Raw genomic sequence first — 10767 nt, 5'->3', positions numbered from 1 at the left:
TGAAATTTCAGAATATGCAAGTATTGGTTGTACTTATGTACACGTGCCGCTTTCAACCAGTCAGCAAGTCGGACATTTCTGAGTTTCCTAGTTCCGATTGGCACATGAACGCCACAAGTTTACATCTGCAAAGCGTGTTCACCAGACTGAACGTCATATCCGCTCGTTTACAAAAACCAAAAACAATTCAATAATATCATTATTTGAAGTAACAACGATTTAGGCATAATGAAAATATACCATAACTCGTGTAGTTTATGAAAACTAACTCATGTAGAATTATATCTGCCCTATGTACATAGTGATTGTACACTGGTCTCTTTAATAAGATTCACATACCGTTTTACCCGCTTTTTTATTTTATTTCGCCTTTATTTAACCAGGTAGGCTAGTTGAGAACACCTTTATTTAACCAGGTAGGCTAGTTGAGAACAAGTTCTCATTTGCAACTGCGACCTGGCCAAGATAAAGCATAGCAGTGTGAACAGACAACACAGAGTTACACATGGAGTAAACAATTAACAAGTCAATAACACAGTAGAAAAAAATAATCTTTATACATTGTGTGCAAAAGGCATGAGGCGGTAGGCGAATAATTACAATTTAGCAGATTAACACGGGAGTGATAAATGATCAGATGAACATGTGCAGGTAGAGATGCTGGTGCGCAAAAGAGCAGAAAAGTAAATAAAATAAAAACAGTATGTGGGCTATTTATCGATAGACTATGTACAGCTGCAGCGATCGGTTAGCTGCTCAGATAGCAGATGTTTAAAGTTGGTGAGGGAGATAAAAGTCTCCAACTTCAGAGATAGTTGCAATTCGTTCCAGTCACAGGCAGCAGAGAACTGGAACAAAAGGTGGCCAAATGAGGTGTTGGCTTTAGGGATGATCAGTGAGATACACCTGCTGGAGCGCGTGCTACGGGTGGGTGTTGCCATTGTGACCAGTGAACTGAGAAGGCAGAGCTTTACCTAGCATGGACTTGTAGATGACCTGGAGCCAGTGGGTCTGGAGACGAACATGTAGCGAGGGCCAGCCAACTAGAGCATACAGGTCGCAGTGGTGGGTGGTATCAGGTGCTTTAGTAGCAAAACGGATGGCACTGTGATAAACTGCATCCAGTTTGCTGAGTAGAGTATTGGAAGCTATTTTGTAGATGACATCGCCGAAGTCGAGGATCGGTAAGATAGTCAGTTTTACTAGGGTAAGTGTGGCGGCGTGGTATCAGGATAAATATAAAAATGAGTCACCGATTTTATGCTATGTATTTTTTATTAGCTACAGTGCCTTGCGAAAGTATTCGGCCCCCTTGAACTTTGCGACCTTTTGCCACATTTCAGGCTTCAAACATAAAGATATAAAACTGTATTTTTTTGTGAAGAATTAACAACAAGTGGGACACAATCATGAAGTGGAACGACATTTATTGGATATTTCAAACTTTTTTAACAAATCAAAAACTGAAAAATTGGGCGTGCAAAATTATTCAGCCCCCTTAAGTTAATACTTTGTAGCGCCACCTTTTGCTGCGATTACAGCTGTAAGTCGCTTGGGGTATGTCTCTATCAGTTTTGCACATAGAGAGACTGAATTTTTTTCCCATTCCTCCTTGCAAAACAGCTCGAGCTCAGTGAGGTTGGATGGAGAGCATTTGTGAACAGCAGTTTTCAGTTCTTTCCGCAGATTCTCGATTGGATTCAGGTCTGGACTTTGACTTGGCCATTCTAACACCTGGATATGTTTATTTTTTAACCATTTTACATTTACATTTACATTTAAGTCATTTAGCAGACGCTCTTATCCAGAGCGACTTACAAATTGGTGCATTCACCTTATGACATCCAGTGGAACAGCCACTTTACAATAGTGCATCTAAATCTTTTAAGGGGGGTGAGAAGGATTACTTTATCCTATCCTAGGTATTCCTTAAAAGGTGGGGTTTCAGGTGTCTCCGGAAGGTGGTGATTGACTCCGCTGTCCTGGCGTCGTGAGGGAGTTTGTTCCACCATTGGGGGCCCAGAGCAGCGAACAGTTTTGACTGGGCTGAGCGGGAACTGTACTTCCTCAGTGGTAGGGAGGCGAGCAGGCCAGAGGTGGATGAACGCAGTGCCCTTGTTTGGGTGTAGGGCCTGATCAGAGCCTGGAGGTACTGAGGTGCCGTTCCCCTCACAGCTCCGTAGGCAAGCACCATGGTCTTGTAGCGGATGCGAGCTTCAACTGGAAGCCAGTGGAGAGAGCGGAGGAGCGGGGTGACGTGAGAGAACTTGGGAAGGTTGAACACCAGACGGGCTGCGGCGTTCTGGATGAGTTGTAGGGGTTTAATGGCACAGGCAGGGAGCCCAGCCAACAGCGAGTTGCAGTAATCCAGACGGGAGATGACAAGTGCCTGGATTAGGACCTGCGCCGCTTCCTGTGTGAGGCAGGGTCGTACTCTGCGGATGTTGTAGAGCATGAACCTACAGGAACGGGCCACCGCCTTGATGTTAGTTGAGAACGACAGGGTATTGTCCAGGATCACGCCAAGGTTCTTAGCGCTCTGGGAGGAGGACACAGTGGAGTTGTCAACCGTGATGGCGAGATCATGGAACGGGCAGTCCTTCCCCGGGAGGAAGAGCAGCTCCGTCTTGCCGAGGTTCAGCTTGAGGTGGTGATCCGTCATCCACACTGATATGTCTGCCAGACATGCAGAGATGCGATTCGCCACCTGGTCATCAGAAGGGGGAAAGGAGAAGATTAATTGTGTGTCGTCTGCATAGCAATGATAGGAGAGACCATGTGAGGTTATGACAGAGCCAAGTGACTTGGTGTATAGCGAGAATAGGAGAGGGCCTAGAACAGAGCCCTGGGGGACACCAGTGGTGAGAGCACGTGGTGAGGAGACGGATTCTCGCCACGCCACCTGGTAGGAGCGACCTGTCAGGTAGGACGCAATCCAAGCGTGGGCCGCGCCGGAGATGCCCAACTCGGAGAGGGTGGAGAGGAGGATCTGATGGTTCACAGTATCGAAGGCAGCCGATAGGTCTAGAAGGATGAGAGCAGAGAGAGAGAGTTAGCTTTAGCAGTGCGGAGCGCCTCCGTGATACAGAGAAGAGCAGTCTCAGTTGAATGACTAGTCTTGAAACCTGACTGATTTGGATCAAGAAGGTCATTCTGAGAGAGATAGCGGGAGAGCTGGCCAAGGACGGCACGTTCAAGAGTTTTGGAGAGAAAAGAAAGAAGGGATACTGGTCTGTAGTTGTTGACATCGGAGGGATCGACTGTAGGTTTTTCAGAAGGGGTGCAACTCTCGCTCTCTTGAAGACGGAAGGGACGTAGCCAGCGGTCAGGGATGAGTTGATGAGCGAGGTGAGGTAAGGAGAAGGTCTCGGAAATGGTCTGGAGAAGAGAGGAGGGGATAGGGTCAAGCGGGCAGGTTGTTGGGCGGCCGGCCGTCACAAGACGCGAGATTTCATCTGGAGAGAGATGGGAGAAAGAGGTCAGAGCACAGGGTAGGGCAGTGTGAGCAGAACCAGCGGTGTCGTTTGACTTAGCAAACGAGGATCGGATGTCGTCGACCTTCTTTTCAAAATGGTTGACGAAGTCATCTGCAGAGAAGGAGGAGGGGGAGGGGGAGGAGGATTCAGGAGGGAGGAGAAGGTGGCAAAGAGCTTCCTAGGGTTAGAGGCAGATGCTTGGAATTTAGAGTGGTAGAAAGTGGCTTTAGCAGCAGAGACAGAAGAGGAAAATGTAGAGAGGAGGGAGTGAAAGGATGCCAGGTCCGCAGGGAGGCGAGTTTTCCTCCATTTCCGCTCGGCTGCCCGGAGCCCTGTTCTGTGAGCTCGCAATGAGTCGTCGAGCCACGGAGCGGGAGGGGAGGACCGAGCCGGCCTGGAGGATAGGGGACATAGAGAGTCAAAGGATGCAGAAAGGGAGGAGAGGAGGGTTGAGGAGGCAGAATCAGGAGATAGGTTGGAGAAGGTTTGAGCAGAGGGAAGAGATGATAGGATGGAAGAGGAGAGAGTAGCGGGGGAGAGAGAGCGAAGGTTGGGACGGCGCGATACCATCCGAGTAGGGGCAGTGTGGGAAGTGTTGGATGAGAGCGAGAGGGAAAAGGATACAAGGTAGTGGTCGGAGACTTGGAGGGAGTTGCAATGAGGTTAGTGGAAGAACAGCATCTAGTAAAGATGAGGTCGAGCGTATTGCCTGCCTTGTGAGTAGGGGGGGAAGGTGAGAGGGAGAGGTCAAAAGAGGAGAGGAGTGGAAAGAAGGAGGCAGAGAGGAATGAGTCAAAGGTAGACGTGGGGAGGTTAAAGTCGCCCAGAACTGTGAGAGGTGAGCCGTCCTCAGGAAAGGAGCTTATCAAGGCATCAAGCTCATTGATGAACTCTCCGAGGGAACCTGGAGGGCGATAAATGATAAGGATGTTAAGCTTGAAAGGGCTGGTAACTGTGACAGCATGGAATTCAAAGGAGGCGATAGACAGATGGGTAAGGGGAGAAAGAGAGAATGACCACTTGGGAGAGATGAGGATCCCGGTGCCACCACCCCGCCATTCCATTGTAGATTTTGCTTTATGTTTTGGATCATTGTCTTGTTGGAAGATAAATCTCCGTCCCAGTCTCAGGTCTTTTGCAGACTCCATCAGGTTTTCTTCCAAAATGGTCCTGTATTTGGCTCCATCCATCTTCCCATCAATTTTAACCATCTTCCCTGTCCCTGCTGAAGAAAAGCAGGCCCAAACCACGATGCTGCCACCACCATGTTTGACAGTGGGGATGGTGTGTTCAGGGTGATGAGCTGTGTTGCTTTTACGCCAAACATAACGTTTTGCATTGTTGCCAAAAAGTTCCATTTTGGTTTCATCTGACCAGAGCACCTTCTTCCACATGTTTGGTGTGTCTCCCAGGTGGCTTATGGCAAACTTTAAACGACACTTTTTATGGATATCTTTAAGAAATGGCTTTCTTCTTGCCACTCTTCCATAAAGGCCAGATTTGTGCAATATACGACTGATTGTTGTCCTATGGACAGAGTGTCCCACCTCAGCTGTAGATCTCTGCAGTTCATCCAGAGTGATCATGGGCCTCTTGGCTGCATCTCTGATCAGTCTTCTCCTTGTATGAGCTGAAAGTTTAGAGGGACGGCCAGGTCTTGGTAGATTTGCAGTGGTCTGATACTCCTTCCATTTCAATATTATCGCTTGCACAGTGCTCCTTGGGATGTTTAAAGCTTGGGAAATCTTTTTGTATCCAAATCCGGCTTTAAACTTCTTCACAACAGTATCTCGGACCTGCCTGGTGTGTTCCTTGTTCTTCATGATGCTCTCTGCGCTTTTAACGGACCTCTGAGACTATCACAGTGCAGGTGCATTTATACGGAGACTTGATTACACACAGGTGGATTGTATTTATCATCATTAGTCATTTAGGTCAACATTGGATCATTCAGAGATCCTCACTGAACTTCTGGAGAGAGTTTGCTGCACTGAAAGTAAAGGGGCTGAATAATTTTGCACGCCCAATTTTTCAGTTTTTGATTTGTTAAAAGTTGAAATATCCAATAAATGTTGTTCCACTTCATGATTGTGTCCCACTTGTTGTTGATTCTTCACAAAAACATCCAGGCTCTCATGCTCCATACCGTTTTCTCGCACCTGGCTCCTGTTATCTAACAAAAGACCGCTTGTTCTCGCAACACCACGCTCTGAATGTGCCCCCCTCCCAACTCATTTGAACAGTTCCTGTCTTCATGCTTCTCTGTATTTTTCCATCATTAGAAAGTCCCATGGCCCTGATACTTTTAACAATGTTTCAAGTCAGCTATGTTGCATAACACATACATACATCCACACAAGCCAACAGCAGATAATATTCAATCATATATATGGTAATGGCTATAATGTAAAATACAGGATCCAACAACACCTAGGTACTTATAGATGTCCACATATTCCAGGTCGGAACCATCCAGGGTGGTGATGCTGGTCGGGCTTGTGGGTGCAGGCAGCGAACGGTTGAAAAGCATGCATTTGGTTTTACTAGCGTTTATAAGCAGTTGGAGGCCAAGGAAGGAGTGTTGTATGGCATTGAAGCTCGTTTGGAGGTTAGATTGCACAGTGTCCAAGGAAGGGCCGGAAGTATACAGAATGGTGTCGTCTGCGTAGAGGTGGATCAGGGAATCACCCGCACGCAGCAAGAGCGACATCATTGATATATACAGAGAAAAGAGTCGGCCCGAGAATTGAACACTGTGGTACCCCCATAGACTGCCAGAGGACCGGACAAAATGCCCTCCGATTTGACACATTGAATTCTGTCTGCAAAGTAGTTGGTGAACCAGGCAAGGCAGTCATTAGAAAAACCGAGGCTACTGAGTCTAACGATAAGAATATGGTGATTGACAGAGTCGAAAGCCTTGGCCAGGTCGATGAAGACGGCTGCACAGTACTGTCTTTTATCGATGGCGGTTATGACATCATTTAGTACCTTGAGCATGGCTGAGGTGCACCCGTGACCGGCTCGGAAACCAGATTGCACAGCGGAGAAGGTACGGTGGGATTCGAGATGGTCAGTGATCTGTTTGTTGACTTGGCTTTCGAAGACCTTAGATAGGCAGGGCAGGATGGATATAGGTCTGTAACAGTTTGGGTCCAGGGTGTCTTCCCCTTTGAAGAAGGGGATGACCGTGGCAGCTTTCCAATCCTTGGGGATCTCAGATGATACAAAGGAGAGGTTGAACAGGCTGGTAATAGGGGTTGAACAGGCTGGTAATAGGGGTTGAACAGGCTGGTAATAGGGGTTGAACAGGCTGGTAATAGGGGTTGAACAGGCTGGTAATAGGGGTTGAACAGGCTGGTAATAGGGGTTGAACAGGCTGGTAATAGGGGTTGAACAGGCTGGTAATAGGGGTTGCAACAGGCTGGTAATAGAGGTTGAACAGGCTGGTAATGGGGGTTGCAACAGGCTGGTAATAGGGGTTGCAACAGGCTGGTAATAGGGGTTGAACAGGCTGGTAATAGGGGTTGAACAGGCTGGTAATAGGGGTTGAACAGGCTGGTAATAGGGGTTGCAACAGGCTGGTAATAGAGGTTGAACAGGCTGGTAATAGGGGTTGCAACAGGCTGGTAATAGGGGTTGAACAGGCTGGTAATAGGGGTTGAACAGGCTGGTAATTGGGGTTGAACAGGCTGGTAATAGGGGTTGAACAGGCTGGTAATAGGGGTTGAACAGGCTGGTAATAGGGGTTGAACAGGCTGGTAATAGGGGTTGAACAGGCTGGTAATAGGGGTTGAACAGGCTGGTAATAGAGGTTGAACAGGCTGGTAATAGGGGTTGAACAGGCTGGTAATAGGGGTTGAACAGGCTGGTAATAGGGGTTGAACAGGCTGGTAATAGGGGTTGAACAGGCTGGTAATAGGGGTTGAACAGGCTGGTAATAGAGGTTGAACAGGCTGGTAATAGGGGTTGAACAGGCTGGTAATAGGGGTTGAACAGGCTGGTAATAGGGGTTGAACAGGCTGGTAATAGAGGTTGAACAGGCTGGTAATAGAGGTTGAACAGGCTGGTAATTGGGGTTGAACAGGCTGGTAATAGGGGTTGAACAGGCTGGTAATAGAGGTTGAACAGGCTGGTAATAGAGGTTGAACAGGCTGGTAATAGGGGTTGAACAGGCTGGTAATAGGGGTTGAACAGGCTGGTAATAGGGGTTGAACAGGCTGGTAATAGAGGTTGAACAGGCTGGTAATAGGGGTTGAACAGGCTGGTAATAGGGGTTGAACAGGCTGGTAATAGGGGTTGAACAGGCTGGTAATAGGGGTTGAACAGGCTGGTAATAGGGGTTGAACAGGCTGGTAATAGGGGTTGAACAGGCTGGTAATAGGGGTTGAACAGGCTGGTAATAGGGGTTGAACAGGCTGGTAATTGGGGTTGAACAGGCTGGTAATAGGGGTTGAACAGGCTGGTAATAGGGGTTGAACAGGCTGGTAATAGGGTTGAACAGGCTGGTAATAGGGGTTGAACAGGCTGGTAATAGGGGTTGAACAGGCTGGTAATAGAGGTTGAACAGGCTGGTAATAGGGGTTGAACAGGCTGGTAATAGGGGTTGAACAGGCTGGTAATAGGGGTTGAACAGGCTGGTAATAGGGGTTGAACAGGCTGGTAATAGGGGTTGAACAGGCTGGTAATAGAGGTTGAACAGGCTGGTAATAGGGGTTGAACAGGCTGGTAATAGGGGTTGAACAGGCTGGTAATAGGGGTTGAACAGGCTGGTAATAGAGGTTGAACAGGCTGGTAATAGAGGTTGAACAGGCTGGTAATTGGGGTTGAACAGGCTGGTAATAGGGGTTGAACAGGCTGGTAATAGGGGTTGAACAGGCTGGTAATAGGGTTGAACAGGCTGGTAATAGGGGTTGAACAGGCTGGTAATAGAGGTTGAACAGGCTGGTAATAGGGGTTGAACAGGCTGGTAATAGGGGTTGAACAGGCTGGTAATAGGGGTTGAACAGGCTGGTAATAGGGGTTGAACAGGCTGGTAATAGGGGTTGAACAGGCTGGTAATAGAGGTTGAACAGGCTGGTAATAGGGGTTGAACAGGCTGGTAATAGGGGTTGAACAGGCTGGTAATAGGGGTTGAACAGGCTGGTAATAGAGGTTGAACAGGCTGGTAATAGAGGTTGAACAGGCTGGTAATTGGGGTTGAACAGGCTGGTAATAGGGGTTGAACAGGCTGGTAATAGAGGTTGAACAGGCTGGTAATAGAGGTTGAACAGGCTGGTAATAGGGGTTGAACAGGCTGGTAATAGGGGTTGAACAGGCTGGTAATAGGGGTTGAACAGGCTGGTAATAGAGGTTGAACAGGCTGGTAATAGGGGTTGAACAGGCTGGTAATAGGGGTTGAACAGGCTGGTAATAGGGGTTGAACAGGCTGGTAATAGGGGTTGAACAGGCTGGTAATAGGGGTTGAACAGGCTGGTAATAGGGGTTGAACAGGCTGGTAATAGGGGTTGAACAGGCTGGTAATAGGGGTTGAACAGGCTGGTAATTGGGGTTGAACAGGCTGGTAATAGGGGTTGAACAGGCTGGTAATAGGGGTTGAACAGGCTGGTAATAGGGGTTGAACAGGCTGGTAATAGGGGTTGAACAGGCTGGTAATAGGGGTTGAACAGGCTGGTAATAGAGGTTGAACAGGCTGGTAATAGGGGTTGAACAGGCTGGTAATAGGGGTTGAACAGGCTGGTAATAGGGGTTGAACAGGCTGGTAATAGGGGTTGAACAGGCTGGTAATAGGGGTTGAACAGGCTGGTAATAGAGGTTGAACAGGCTGGTAATAGGGGTTGAACAGGCTGGTAATAGGGGTTGAACAGGCTGGTAATAGGGGTTGAACAGGCTGGTAATAGAGGTTGAACAGGCTGGTAATAGAGGTTGAACAGGCTGGTAATTGGGGTTGAACAGGCTGGTAATAGGGGTTGAACAGGCTGGTAATATAGGTTGAACAGGCTGGTAATAGAGGTTGAACAGGCTGGTAATAGGGGTTGAACAGGCTGGTAATAGGGGTTGAACAGGCTGGTAATAGGGTTGAACAGGCTGGTAATAGGGGTTGAACAGGCTGGTAATAGGGGTTGAACAGGCTGGTAATAGGGGTTGAACAGGCTGGTAATAGGGGTTGAACAGGCTGGTAATAGGGGTTGAACAGGCTGGTAATAGGGGTTGAACAGGCTGGTAATTGGGGTTGCGACAATGGCGGCAGACAGTTTCAGAAATAGAGGGTCCAGATTGTCAAGCCCAGCTGATATGTAGGGGTCCAGATTGTCAAGCCCAGCTGATTTGTATGGGTCCAGGTTTTGCAGCTCTTTCAGAACATCTGCTATCTGGATTTGTGTAAAGGAGTAGCTGGGGAGGCGTGGGCGAGTAGCTGCGGCGGGGGGGGGAGCTGTTTGCCGAGGTTGGAGTAGCCAGGAGGAAGGCATGGCCAGCCGAAGTTTCATATGTAAATACTGTAATCTAGTCCTGGTTCATCCCATAGACTGTAATCTAGTCTTGGTTCATCCCATAGACTGTAATCTAGTCCTGGTTCATCCCATAGACTGTAATCTAGTCCTGGTTCATCCCATAGACTGTAATCTAGTCCTGGTTCATCCCATAGACTGTAATCTAGTCCTTGTTCATCCCACAGACTGTAATCTAGTCCTGGTTCATCCCACAGACTGTAATCTAGTCCTGGTTCATCCCATAGACTGTAATCTAGTCCTGGTTCATCCCATAGACTGTAATCTAGTCCTGGTTCATCCCACAGACTGTAATCTAGTCCTGGTTCATCCCACAGACTGTAATCTAGTCCTGGTTCATCCCACAGACTGTAATCTAGTCCTGGTTCATCCCATAGACTGTAATGTAGTCCTGGTTCATCCCATAGACTGTAATCTAGTCCTGGTTCATCCCACAGACTGTAATCTAGTCCTGGTTCATCCCATAGACTGTAATCTAGTCCTGGTTCATCCCACAGACTGTAATCTAGTCCTGGTTCATCCCACAGACTGTAATCTAGTCCTGGTTCATCCCACAGAATGTAATCTAGTCCTGGTTCATCCAATAGACTGTAATCTAGTCCTGGTTCATCCCACAGACTGTAATCGTCTGTCGCGTCCCTGGTAACTAGCCGTCTGTCGCGTCTCTGGTAACTAGCCGTCTGTCGCGTCTCTCTGGTAACGTCGCCGTCTGTCGCGTCTCTCTGGTAACTGACCGTCTGTCGCGTCTCTCTGGTAACTGACCGTCTGTCGCGTCTCTGGTA

This window comes from Oncorhynchus nerka, unplaced genomic scaffold (genome assembly GCF_034236695.1).
Source record: "Oncorhynchus nerka isolate Pitt River unplaced genomic scaffold, Oner_Uvic_2.0 unplaced_scaffold_868, whole genome shotgun sequence".
NCBI lineage: Eukaryota > Metazoa > Chordata > Actinopteri > Salmoniformes > Salmonidae > Oncorhynchus > Oncorhynchus nerka.
This window is presented reverse-complemented; position numbering follows the sequence as displayed.